The following is an 11,602-nucleotide window of genomic DNA, read 5'->3' on the forward strand; positions in this document are numbered from 1 at the left end:
AGTTCCTTGAACTATGGTTTTGGACATATACATTCCATATGTGTGGGCTAAATCATTCTTTATATCTTTATATTTAGTCAGAACTAACTAGGTGACATATTTTACAATCTTTGACCTTGATTTAAACTCATTTTCTTAAAAGGGTTTAAAAAGTATTCAATTAACGCATAATCTATCCCAATTTTTTCTGTCGACTCAACTTATCATCTTTGATTGAACTTGTGAAGTTATCAATTGACCTGTAGAAGTTTTTTAAGCCAATACACCAATGTCATGAAAAGGAGTTATGCAGGATATGGTCAGCTACCGTGGCTGATATCATTTGCTTTTCCAAGAAAGACGTGACAATATTTCTATACATTTTAAGTTGGAAGCGTTACCTATTTGAAAATGTTACATCTTCATATTTATTTGCATGAGCAACTTGCTATGTAGCTTTCCAATTATTATATGAGTTTCAATTCCTAGTTGTTAAATAAATCATAATAGTATTGGAAAGGAGAATTCAAAAATTGTTCTATAATTGTTTTCTTACGATTATATTAATATCAATACTCAAATGAGTGACAATTCCATCAATTAGTTAGTGTTAGTGACTTAACGTTTAGCCAACATGGAATGTTGGTTTAGATCGTCAATTCTGAGTCCATTTAATAAACTCTAGACAAGAGAATCAATATGTGTTTGATATCAATGTACATTACATTAATACAATTTTACATCACTTGCATTCCTCTCCCTCTTTCTTGTGAATGTTTGTGTGTTCATTAACCAACATTGGTATAGAGAAGTACTGGTTTTAGCTTGTGATTTCTTTGGAGTTTGTGTTGAGAAATAATGATTTGTAGTGGTCCCCACACATGAGAAGTTATAGACATAAAGGTGAGTGTTTCTTTTTTAAAGAGGCATTTTATTTAAAAGTCTGTAAAGTTCAAGCCAATATTTACCTCCACACAAAGTAGGCATGTAGGATATTGAGCATGGGAAAATTTGGTTGCATGACTGACATCATGATGCACCAACATCACTTATCGATGATAAGGCATCTTGTATCCCCTTTGCTATTTATGCTATGGTCAAGCTACCAAAAAATCAAAATGATGGTTTGGTGTCATTGGTTGTCAATTAGCCACCTTTGATAGTTGGATAACTCTCTAAGCCCAATAATGATGACATTTCAAATGCTACATCTATGAAAAAATAATGTGCTATTTTTTGTTTTGTTTTGTGCATGCTTAGCACCTCTTATAGCATAACATAATTTTTATAGTACGTACCTTATGTCTTATCTCAAGGCCATTATTAGAATGTTATGGGTTTGAAATGGTTGGAAACTTTGTATTTATTTCATATCTTGGAATTTTAGTTTTCCAAGAGTTCGGTGTTAAATCCCTCTTTATTACACTACTTTACTTTCCACCCAGTGTTTTTTTTTTGTTGGTTTATTTAGTATTTTGATGGACATGAGAAAACTACAATTGCCTTATTTGTTTACCTTTAATGGGCATAAACATCTTGTTATGCTACATACATCACCATTCGACTACAAGGCTGCTAGGGGGGGTTATCTTTCTACCAAAGTTGGCTAGGACTTGCACCTACACCCAATTTTCTTCTACAAACATAGGTGCACACAAGCATGATTATAGGCTCAAGCATGTAATTTTATAGACATGGAATTGGTCCACTAATATGTTTGACAGTGAAACAATCAACCATTCTACCTAACCTTGCAGTGGACACATTCATCTTGAATGCTATCTAACCCTTCTGAAAGTGATTCATATAATTTCTTGTGACATGTTGTTTGCTCCCATTTGGAGGGATTGAAAAATGATTCAACCCATCCCATATCTTGTGACACATTATTTTCTCTCATTTGGAGGTATTTCAAGATTTAGAGATTTTGTAAGATGCTTGATATTTGATTATTTAGCATCCACAACCAATCAAAAGGTGGGATTTCATGTTACAATTTAACATGGAAATGAAATCTTACTAAATACAATAATACCACCTCACTTTCATTGACCCCCACCTTGCTTTCAATCGACCCCACTGTGTTGTGGCCACGTCCATCCATCTGATTATGCAATATTCAATGTTATTGTCAATGGTATACAAATTGTTAGGTTTAATGAATGTCATTGTAAATGATATATACACCATCAAATTCAAATATTCAAATCAAATGATCTGTATACCACCTGTCATAGCATTGAATGCTACAGAGCTTGGTGGATAGAGGTGGTTGTGAATATGAGGGAAATTCTCCACAAATTATTTAAGATTCTTAACTAGTGAATAAAGATGTTTAAACTGATGAAATATAATATGCATCTCCATGATATGACTATGTATACTATCCTTACAAATGGACCATGCAAGGGAAGATACACCCCAAGAGGCCAATAGACTATTGCATGAGATTTTAATAAATGTTTGACATGACACTCTAACATATTCAACAATGAAAAACAACCTTTGTAAATATATTACTACAAGGCTGCAACACTTTGGGAAAGACTCAATTGTGAGTGATTTGTAATTGATGAAGTGTTGGGGTGATTTTTGTAATAATACACTAGCAAGCTATCTGAAATAGGTTTGGCATCATAGCTTGTTAAAGTGATGTGAGTGGAATTTCCAGGATTACACCTATTGTTTATTCTACAAACACATTTGACTTTGAGTTTAGTGGGCTACACATCTGGACTAATGCACCAGTTGATCAATCTAAAATGGATTTGGCTTAACATTAATGTGTTAAACTTGTAACTGGTGAAGCGACCCAAAGAAATTTTATTGATATTGTTCACAAGAATAATCTAGAATTGGTTAGAGGCTTGTGTTCCATAAAGGTTGAATCAATTTTCATTTTGAACACAAAATACAAATATTTTCAAATGTGGAAATGTCACAAACTACTTAAATGTTTGAACAATGTAATCCCAGGTAAATTTACACAAGCTAATTTTACATTGTCTTTGCCCATATATGTGCATCATATAAGTAAACTAATCCATGTATATATAGGCATGGAGAAGAGAGATTTTTGTCAACCTCTCCTTAGCCACTCTCTGCAGAAATGATGTAAACAGGGAAAATATTGTCAAAATGCCTCATTAAGTTCTTTCTATCATTCTCCCTAGAGATGCTCACTAAAAAGTAATGGATGAATATTAAATTCATAATTGTTTTTCGTCTACAAATCCCCCATTCACCCAAGGCAATTTGTCTAGATCATGAAGCAATAAATCCACACAATGAGTGGCACTATGACACAAGGGATGTCATCAATTATTTTAAATCCCTCCATGATCAACTTCTTAACACCCACATAATTTAAAGCACCATCCATAACAACCTAGGAAACACTTTCTTCTCCAACCTTAAGTAATTCTTCCCAAAGATATTGAAAAGATACTTTGTGTTCTTCATTCAACTCATTGTGTCCATTGTCAACCGCATGTTAAAAAAATACCCCTCAATAAAAAAATACTACCATATTAATAAGAGACTTGTCTAACATATCTACCCAAGCATCCCTTAAAATCACGTGACCTATTTGTTTCCAGATATCCTTAATATTAGGTAATTTGTTTGTCAATCTGTGACTTTTTGAAATGCAATAAGATGGTAAAGAGATTTAGCCACACTAAATGGGATAACATCTAAACTTAAAATTTATATAATACATGAAAAAATTATATACACACATGCACACACCTATGTGCACACTTATATCAACCACTTATAGTGTCGTTGACAGAGTACTGGCTAAGACATAGTACAATGGGAAAAATCTAATGCTAGTAGAAGCTTCGTGATAACTTTGAACTTCATCTCATCTAAAAATGAAAGGATAAGAAGTTTCCATTTTAGTTATCTCAAACCTGAATAACTTATGGGCCTTGGATTAGAGGCCACAAATGATAAATATTTATCATGTTTACATTTCCCTAACACTCCCATCACCTTGAATTTCTAGTTTCACAGGATACCATGTGCCTGAGGGGATATATTTCATAGAGTGTTTCTTGAAATCAAGGAAGGATAGATATGCATTTCACTTGAATTCTTAAAAGTTGGAATCAAAAGAAGAATAAGAACATGAGAAGGTGCAATTGAATGGAATACTAGGGATACAAATATAAAGGGGTACAAAAAATGTTAATGAAAAAATGTATACCTACAATATATAGTGAAAGTAGGGGTTTTTTAAATTGGGAAGGTGTATTGGGTTAGTATTGGTAGAGGGTTAAATAAAGTGATTTTTAGAGGTATTTTCCAATATGTAGTCAAATTAAGGGTATTGTTTAGTATGCCATGAATGCACATGCTATGTCAGAGGTTCATTGAGTTAAGCTCCGTGAAGTGAATAGGCCAATGAACTGATCCTAAACATGGAAGAATATATGCTTCTAGAAAAATGTCCCTTCCCAACAATTGTTCTAAGATTAAAAACCAATCCAACGAGTGACAATTTGGTGGCATACTCTTCTGTGATTGTTCTATGTGAAGATTCCATTAATGGTGTCCACATTTGTAACCCTCAAGTCCTGAATAACTTCCCTAAATAGGTCGGCCTCTCAATCTAGACAATGAATTTCACCCTTCTTTTCTTCTAGACTCTTAATAAGGTTAAATTCCCCCCCTACAATCTAGAGTTACTCACCATGGATTTCTCTAATGGATTGAAAATGGGACAGAAACACAACTTTTTCAGTCGAAATTGGCGGTCCATATACCAATGTAAGGAAAGCAATATCTCTTATTCTCACATATCAAAACCTGTCAGAAAAGATAAGTGAGCATGTTATCTAGTTTTTGAATACCATTTCTTTAGGGTTCCATACTACTTCTAGCCCACCTACACTCCGTTTGGTGTCTAAGGCCATTGATTCACACAATTTTAGTAGTGATCTAAAATTTCTTAGGATTTCTCACTAGATAATGTAGTTTCCTACAAAATAAAATCTCAGGCTTTTCTCTTTCGATTCTATCTTGAATGTGCCTCTGCTTAACATTATTTTTTAAGCCCCTAATGTTCTAAGTGATTATTTTCATTAAGGGGAGGCCTAGAAAGTGGGAAATATTCCTTGAGTGGAACCACTTTCCATGATTTGATGAGAAAGTACCCCACATTTTAGATTTCTTTGCTTGTTGGTGGGCCCCAGTATTGTAGCAATAATGCTACAACTCCTGGAACTCCCTTCTTTAATTTTATCAACCCGGTAGTTCGTAACAAACTTGGAAGCGACGGTGCTGTATGCACAAGTACTAGCTCTTGCCGCAGCTGTCACTTGGTCAGCTGGCACAAGTCCACTAGGGGCTCAAGCCAACTTCTATGAGCTCTTATAAGAAGCTTTTTAACTGATGGACGAAAGCTAACTCAAAGGAAGCTAATCTACTTGCGGAAAGAAACTGAAAGCCAAAAAGAAACACAAACCCTAGCAAACCCTAATTCTACCAGCTAGTCTTACTGATTCAAAGGAGAGAATGCAAACTACGAAAAGAGATGTCATTACTTCTAGGAAGGTAAAATGCATGTGTCTAAGTTATCACTATCTGAAGAAAACATCTTTTTGTATTTTTGATTAAGCTATTAGAATTATCATGCATGTGCTTTTAACTGGCTTTTCACTGTGCAGGGATGGATCAAGGAGGAGGAATGCTTGGAAAAGGTTGGGATGGTACAGAGAGGGTCTAAGGGATCCCTAACATTCTTTCCGAGAGTTTCACAAAGTCTGGATGCTATGCAACCGAGGTTATGGACTTCTACAGGAAGTCTGCAGGGGTTTCTACAGGATGTTCTGTAATTCTTCTACAGGATGTTTTGAAATGGGATTTTTGAGGATGGGTGATTGATGGAAGATGCATGGATGGTTATGGAGGTAGGATGGGGGTCTGAAGTGACCTAGGAACTGATGGATGGAGTGGTGAGATGATATGTGGAAGGCTGATTTGGCTTTAAGGTAGTTAAGACAACAATGGAGAAGAAGGTAGGGTTATGTGGGCAAGAGGATGGGTGTGAAGTGAGAAGCCTAGATATGGGATGAATCAGATGGCTCTGATGAAGCTTGACCATGTGAGTGAGTGATAGAGATGCCCTGCACAATGCACATTCAACCGAATCAATGAATTCTTGCAAACAAACTAAGTCCTAGCTAACTCAATCTAACTGTCAATGAAATGAATAAACAGCAGCCTCGTTTGGAAAGAGAACCATGTACATCACGTGAGCAAGAACATTCCGAAAGATCTAAATGCATGACAAACTCCTACCAATCGATTCCCAAACATAAAAAGCTACTTTAACCAACAAAAACAACCAAAATAACAAAGCAAGATCTAAAGAGCAGATTTTATTTTAAGAACACAGCAAACACACATAAAGATAAACAAGGGAGGTACTGGGCGCTTGAGATGGGCCCAACCCCAAGAGCTACAGCCTCCCAAGAGAGATTTAGAGCTGGTGCAAAGCTGAATTCATCTTTATTAATCAAGAATGAAGAGTTACATCAAAACTGTCCACAAGGAGAGCTTGAGAATGAGCTGAAAGCAAAGCTAATCTATTGCATACAAATCGAATTACAAAATGACTACAACAAGGCTACAAAATGACTAACTACTAGCTACTATCTACTGGCTAACTAGCTAACATCCCCTGGCTAACCAAAATGAGGCCCTAAGCCTTCTTATTTATAAAATTTGAGGACCCAACAGTCCTCCTAAACTTTAGGGACTCGGCTGCCCAAAACTTGGAGTTAACAGCAGTCCTACTTGACTTGCTTGGCTGCCCTTGTGCTGATTGATTCGGTGGCCCTTGAACTCCGAGCTGATGGTGGAGAATTCGAGGTAAGGGCCCATAAATGAAGGGGACACCTTCCTACAAATCCTCTAGCTTGTTCTCCCACGAATTTGGCTGCCAAGTGCTCATTAAGACCTTCAATTTTGTCTCCAAGTTGACCAAAAAGGCTACACAAAGCACCCATTAGACTTGTTGGCATAATGACTAACCAAATTCACTCTATTAACATAAATATAATCAAAAACATGCAATAAACTAATGAGAATGGTGGATTAAGTCAAATTAGGAGGTTGAATGAGCCCAAATAATTGTCCATTTTTGGGGCTCATCATCACCCCCCTACTGAAAGTGTTGCTCATCCTCTGAGCAACCAATCTCTCTCCTCATCTTTGATGGCCCTGGTGGCCTCCTTGGCTAAAATCTCGGCCGATTTCTCCTTTGGCTTCCCTCTTTTCAAACTTCCTGTAGAAACAGTTTGCTGGCTTCCTGTAGAAACAGTCCTCTGTCTTCCTGTAGAAACAGTCTGCTAACTTCTGCTGCCTGCTGCTTTTCCTAGTGAATTCTCAGCCTTGTTATGAGTGTGCAAGTATATGCAATCATATGGAAGAAATGGTGGCCTTGGAATTTCCTAAAACCTGCAACGTGAGGGCACTCGTATGTTTTGTAACAAGGAAGTTGGTTAAATTCACAAGATAAGCCATGGTCATGTTTCCAAGCAACAAGAATATGATAAAGGTGTTTTCTCTGGCTTTTTCAATAGCAATAGCTAATACATTACCCTCCACAAAAAGAGTAACAGGAAGCAATAACAGCGCAGCAATTGGTGCCATGTACATGAGCAAATTCATAGAGTGAAGCTTCTCTGCCTCAGAGGTAAGCAGGAGCCCCTGAACAACTGATTTCAATGCTCTGGCAGCAGTTGATCCTAGGCAAACCAAAAAGCCAAAAAGGTGGAATAATGGCTCACTGTTGCTTGCAATAACAATGCCGAATACCACAGGCACCAAGGCTATATAAACCACAGAAGACTCCCTCTTACATGTTATTATAAATGCAAAATATTGTTGTGAAGAAGGGAGTTGTTGCCCCAATAGTTTGATTGAAGGAGACTTGCAAATAGCGCAGAGAAATATTGCCACAAACAACCGAGAAGGAGAAAATGAAGCTCAGTGCCAATATCTCAAGAAACTGTCTCTTGGAGACGATGAACTGCATTGGTACAATCTCTAACCATGAAATTGCCAGAAAACCATAAAATGACAAGCACACATGTGCAACATTGTGAGGAATATTGGGTATCTGCATCCAAAAAACTAAGTAGGCATTTGTTAAGCAATAGCACACCAATATTGGAAGAGTACCAAGCTGCAATAATGAGAGCTGTTGTAATAGTCTGGGACACAGGAAATGCACCATATTTTCCTTCTCCTGTTGGAGTTGGAGGTATGTCAATAACTTCTTGTTCAAGCTTTGGATTACTGCCCCGCCTCGTCCATGTTTGTGTTTCGACCATAGCTAAAGAGGGCTTGGAAAATCAGATCTGATCAATATTCGGAAGACCCAATTGGTTTCCAGACCTGAGCACCGTCTGGGTACTTGTCTATACTGTGTAGGACTCAGATGGACCCAAAACAGATGTGGATGTCTCGTTATTATAAGCCTCCCCCAACTCTGCAACTTGGTGATCTTTTTAGCCTCCTCGAGCTGAGAGATGAAAGAGAGATCAGTTCCTATTGGGAATAGCTTCAGATTGAGATTGAGGTGTATGAGAAGCGAGCGCAAACACAAATCTCATGAGAGAGCTCCACCCCAGTTCCGCCTGAAAACCAAGCAGCTTACTCTGCCCTGGAAGACTCTGCTGTATTTTCCTGTAAAACGTCTTCCTGTAGAATGCTAGCCGAATTCCATAGGATGTCTCTGCGCCTCTGCACGATCTTGGTATGCTGGAGACTTTTGAACAGGCCAAAACAATCAGCGAAGGATGATAGGTTAATCATTTTGAGGAAGCAGAGGATGTATACTTCAGTCTATGAGTTTCGGCTGAGCGCTCATTAATTCTGCGTGATTTTTGGTGGAGTGAGGTGGCAAAAACGTGTGCTGGCCCATATGAACTGCTGTGCTATCATGAACTGCCTATCTTCTTCTATTTGTTAATCAATTGATGCCCTGTGCACTGAAGTTCAACAAATCTTCCATTGCCTGTGTTTCTCAACTTCCACGTGAATGACTATCCACGCATGCTGCGTGATTTTCTCGTGAGTGCTAGAGAACTGGGTGTCTTGCTACATTCATGGCTTAATTTCACCATTCCATTCGTTCATGCAATGCTTAGACTAGATTCATGCAATAGATGAACAAGGTTTAGTCACGTACCTGAAGTCAAACGGCTGCTTGTGAAGCTTTTTGCTGCTGCATGCTCATGTTTTGCTGCTGCATGCTTGGATCCTTTAGTTGCATGAGGGCTTGGCTGATGATTTTTGATTGATTTTCCTTGTGCAGGTGTCCTCTGACCAGATCTAAGCTGCATGCATTTGTTTCCACGTTCAGATCTGCACGTTCAAGCTGCTGCTGCTGCAATGTCACAGAACCAGAACTTGTTTTCGCCATTTCTCCCAAACGGTAAAGCGGATTGATCTAAAACTTGCTGAGCATGTTTCTATCATCATGATGCATCTCCCATAGAAAAATCGTGATCAATGGATGCACGGATTTCGAGAAAAAGGGAAAATGGCTGAATATTTCAGAGGTCGATTTCTCAGAAACCGTGCATAGGAATCGGCTGAAACTGCTTGGGTAGGTTACCATCACTCACATGCATATCCCCATGAAACAGGTTTTGAAACGGATGCACGGATATGGAGAAAATGCAAAAATGGATGATGGTGATGGAGGCTGATTTCTTGGAAACCGTGCACCGGAATTGCATGAAACTGCTCAGGCATGTTGACATCAACCTTGTACAATTCCCCATAAAACGGTTTGTCAAATGGATGCATGGTTTTCAAGTTATGGCAAAAACAAATTTTGTTCTAGGTATTTTTGCTTCAAGGCCTTTTGCAAGTGTTTGCATGGAAGGAAAAACTGAGCTTGGGCTGTGATGCAGGTATGGAGATGATGGAGGAGGAGTTGGAAGATTGCATGAGGGCTTCTGAACCCTTGAGGAAGCTACCATGTTCGCCAAACCACTTTTTGAAATCCATGTCTAGTTTCCCACAATTTCTACAGGAAGTTCCTATAGAAGCACAATGAGGTGGAAAAAATGATGGAGAAAGGCAAGGGATGGACACACAAGTGCTTGTAGGCCTAATCAACAGATTCCCACCATCAGATTCCATTTTAAACTTGAATTTGGTTCGTCCAAAGGTTCTACAAGATGTTTCCTGTAGAAATACAGAGCTTCCTGTAGAAGGCACAAGAAAAATTCCTTTGATCTTGATTTGAGTGCTCCTCCTGTCATGAAACGTCCTTCTTGCAACCTGCAATTAGCCAATGGAAATTAGTTTTATTTTTATTTTTCTTTTACTCTTTTTTTTTGAAAAACAACTAGGGCGCCTCATGGAGGTTTTCACCCTAATTGCCTGCCCTGGGTGCCTCCAAGGAAGGTTTTCACCCAGGGATCTTATTCCCTTTTTATTTTCTCTTATTTCCAACCCATTGACCGCCTCATGGAGGTTTTCAATCAATGAGCCAATCTAAGGCGCCTCCGAGGAGGTTTTCACCTTAGATTTTTATTTTCTTCTTATTTTCATTTTTTTCTTTTTTTTTTCCTTCTTTTTTCCTACCCTACCCTACTTGAAAAACAAAATCATTTTCAAGTATAAGAATACTTCCAATGGAGCCATTTGCACATCGATATTAGAGACACGATGATGTGAAGGCTCGGAATGCATGCTTTGACAACTATCCAAATTTCAGAGACAAAATGATCTGACTTTGAAAGTACAAAACATAGCTGAGGAGGAGAGTACTGCTGCAACTTAGTGACTGTCTGGAACCATGTCTCAATATAGCTTTGATATCCTTGGTCCTTTTTCTGATCTCGATCATTCTTCATGTCACCTTCTAACATGACTTTCTCATCTTCCTCTTTTTGCTGATCTTTCTCTTGAGTACATGGAGGATTTGATGGTAACCATGAGGGAACTCTCTCGATCTCTGATTCTGATCTCTTCTCTTCATCAAGTGCAGCCCATGGTTCTTTGATCTCCTCTTTGGAATCTTATTTTTCCTTTGGTCCTTCAATGTTGTCAATATAATCTCTGTTTTGCAACACTCTTCCTGAGCTTTGGTGAACATCATTGAGCTCAAAAGGAGTCATTTGCACATGTTGTGCCTCCGCTTTGCAATTGGGTTGAGCTACTCCATTGTATGGCTTTGGAAATGGTACGGGTAGTTGAGTGGAGGTGTGAAATTGAGATGGAGATGGATGGCATTGTGGTTGGGTAGGCATTTGGGGTTGCCTTGGTGGAGGAGGAGGTGATGGTTGTGGATGAGCAGGTGGTGGAGGAAAATGAGCGGGATGAGAGTTGTACTGGGGCCTCCACTCCTGATAAGGTGCATTCCACTGAGGCCGTGGCTGATCATAAGAGTGAAATGAATGAGCAACTGGTTGGGCATAATATGGATCTGTGAAGGAACAAGGAGGAGGTGTGAACCAGGAAGGATGAGCAGGGGGACCCCAAGGAGGCATGAAAGTGGCTTGATAGGGGTCATAATAGGTCTCGGATGTCCCTTGCAGTTCCTGCTGGTAAGATATAGGTCCATGCGGCCTCCTTTGGTTCATATAAT

At 38.6% G+C, this 11,602-nt stretch overlaps 1 pseudogene; it reads right to left on the minus strand.

Moving 5' to 3' along the window:
- Window positions 1-7,410: 7,410 nt before the first annotated feature.
- LOC149228851 (putative sugar phosphate/phosphate translocator At1g12500 pseudogene) lies at window positions 7,411-8,327 on the minus strand (annotated as a pseudogene).
- Window positions 8,328-11,602: the final 3,275 nt, after the last annotated feature.

The sequence above is a fragment of the Pinus tabuliformis genome, chromosome J (assembly GCF_031772625.1).
Source record: "Pinus tabuliformis cultivar Carrire ecotype Pingquan chromosome J, CPIR1, whole genome shotgun sequence".
Classification (NCBI taxonomy): Eukaryota; Viridiplantae; Streptophyta; class Pinopsida; order Pinales; family Pinaceae; genus Pinus; species Pinus tabuliformis.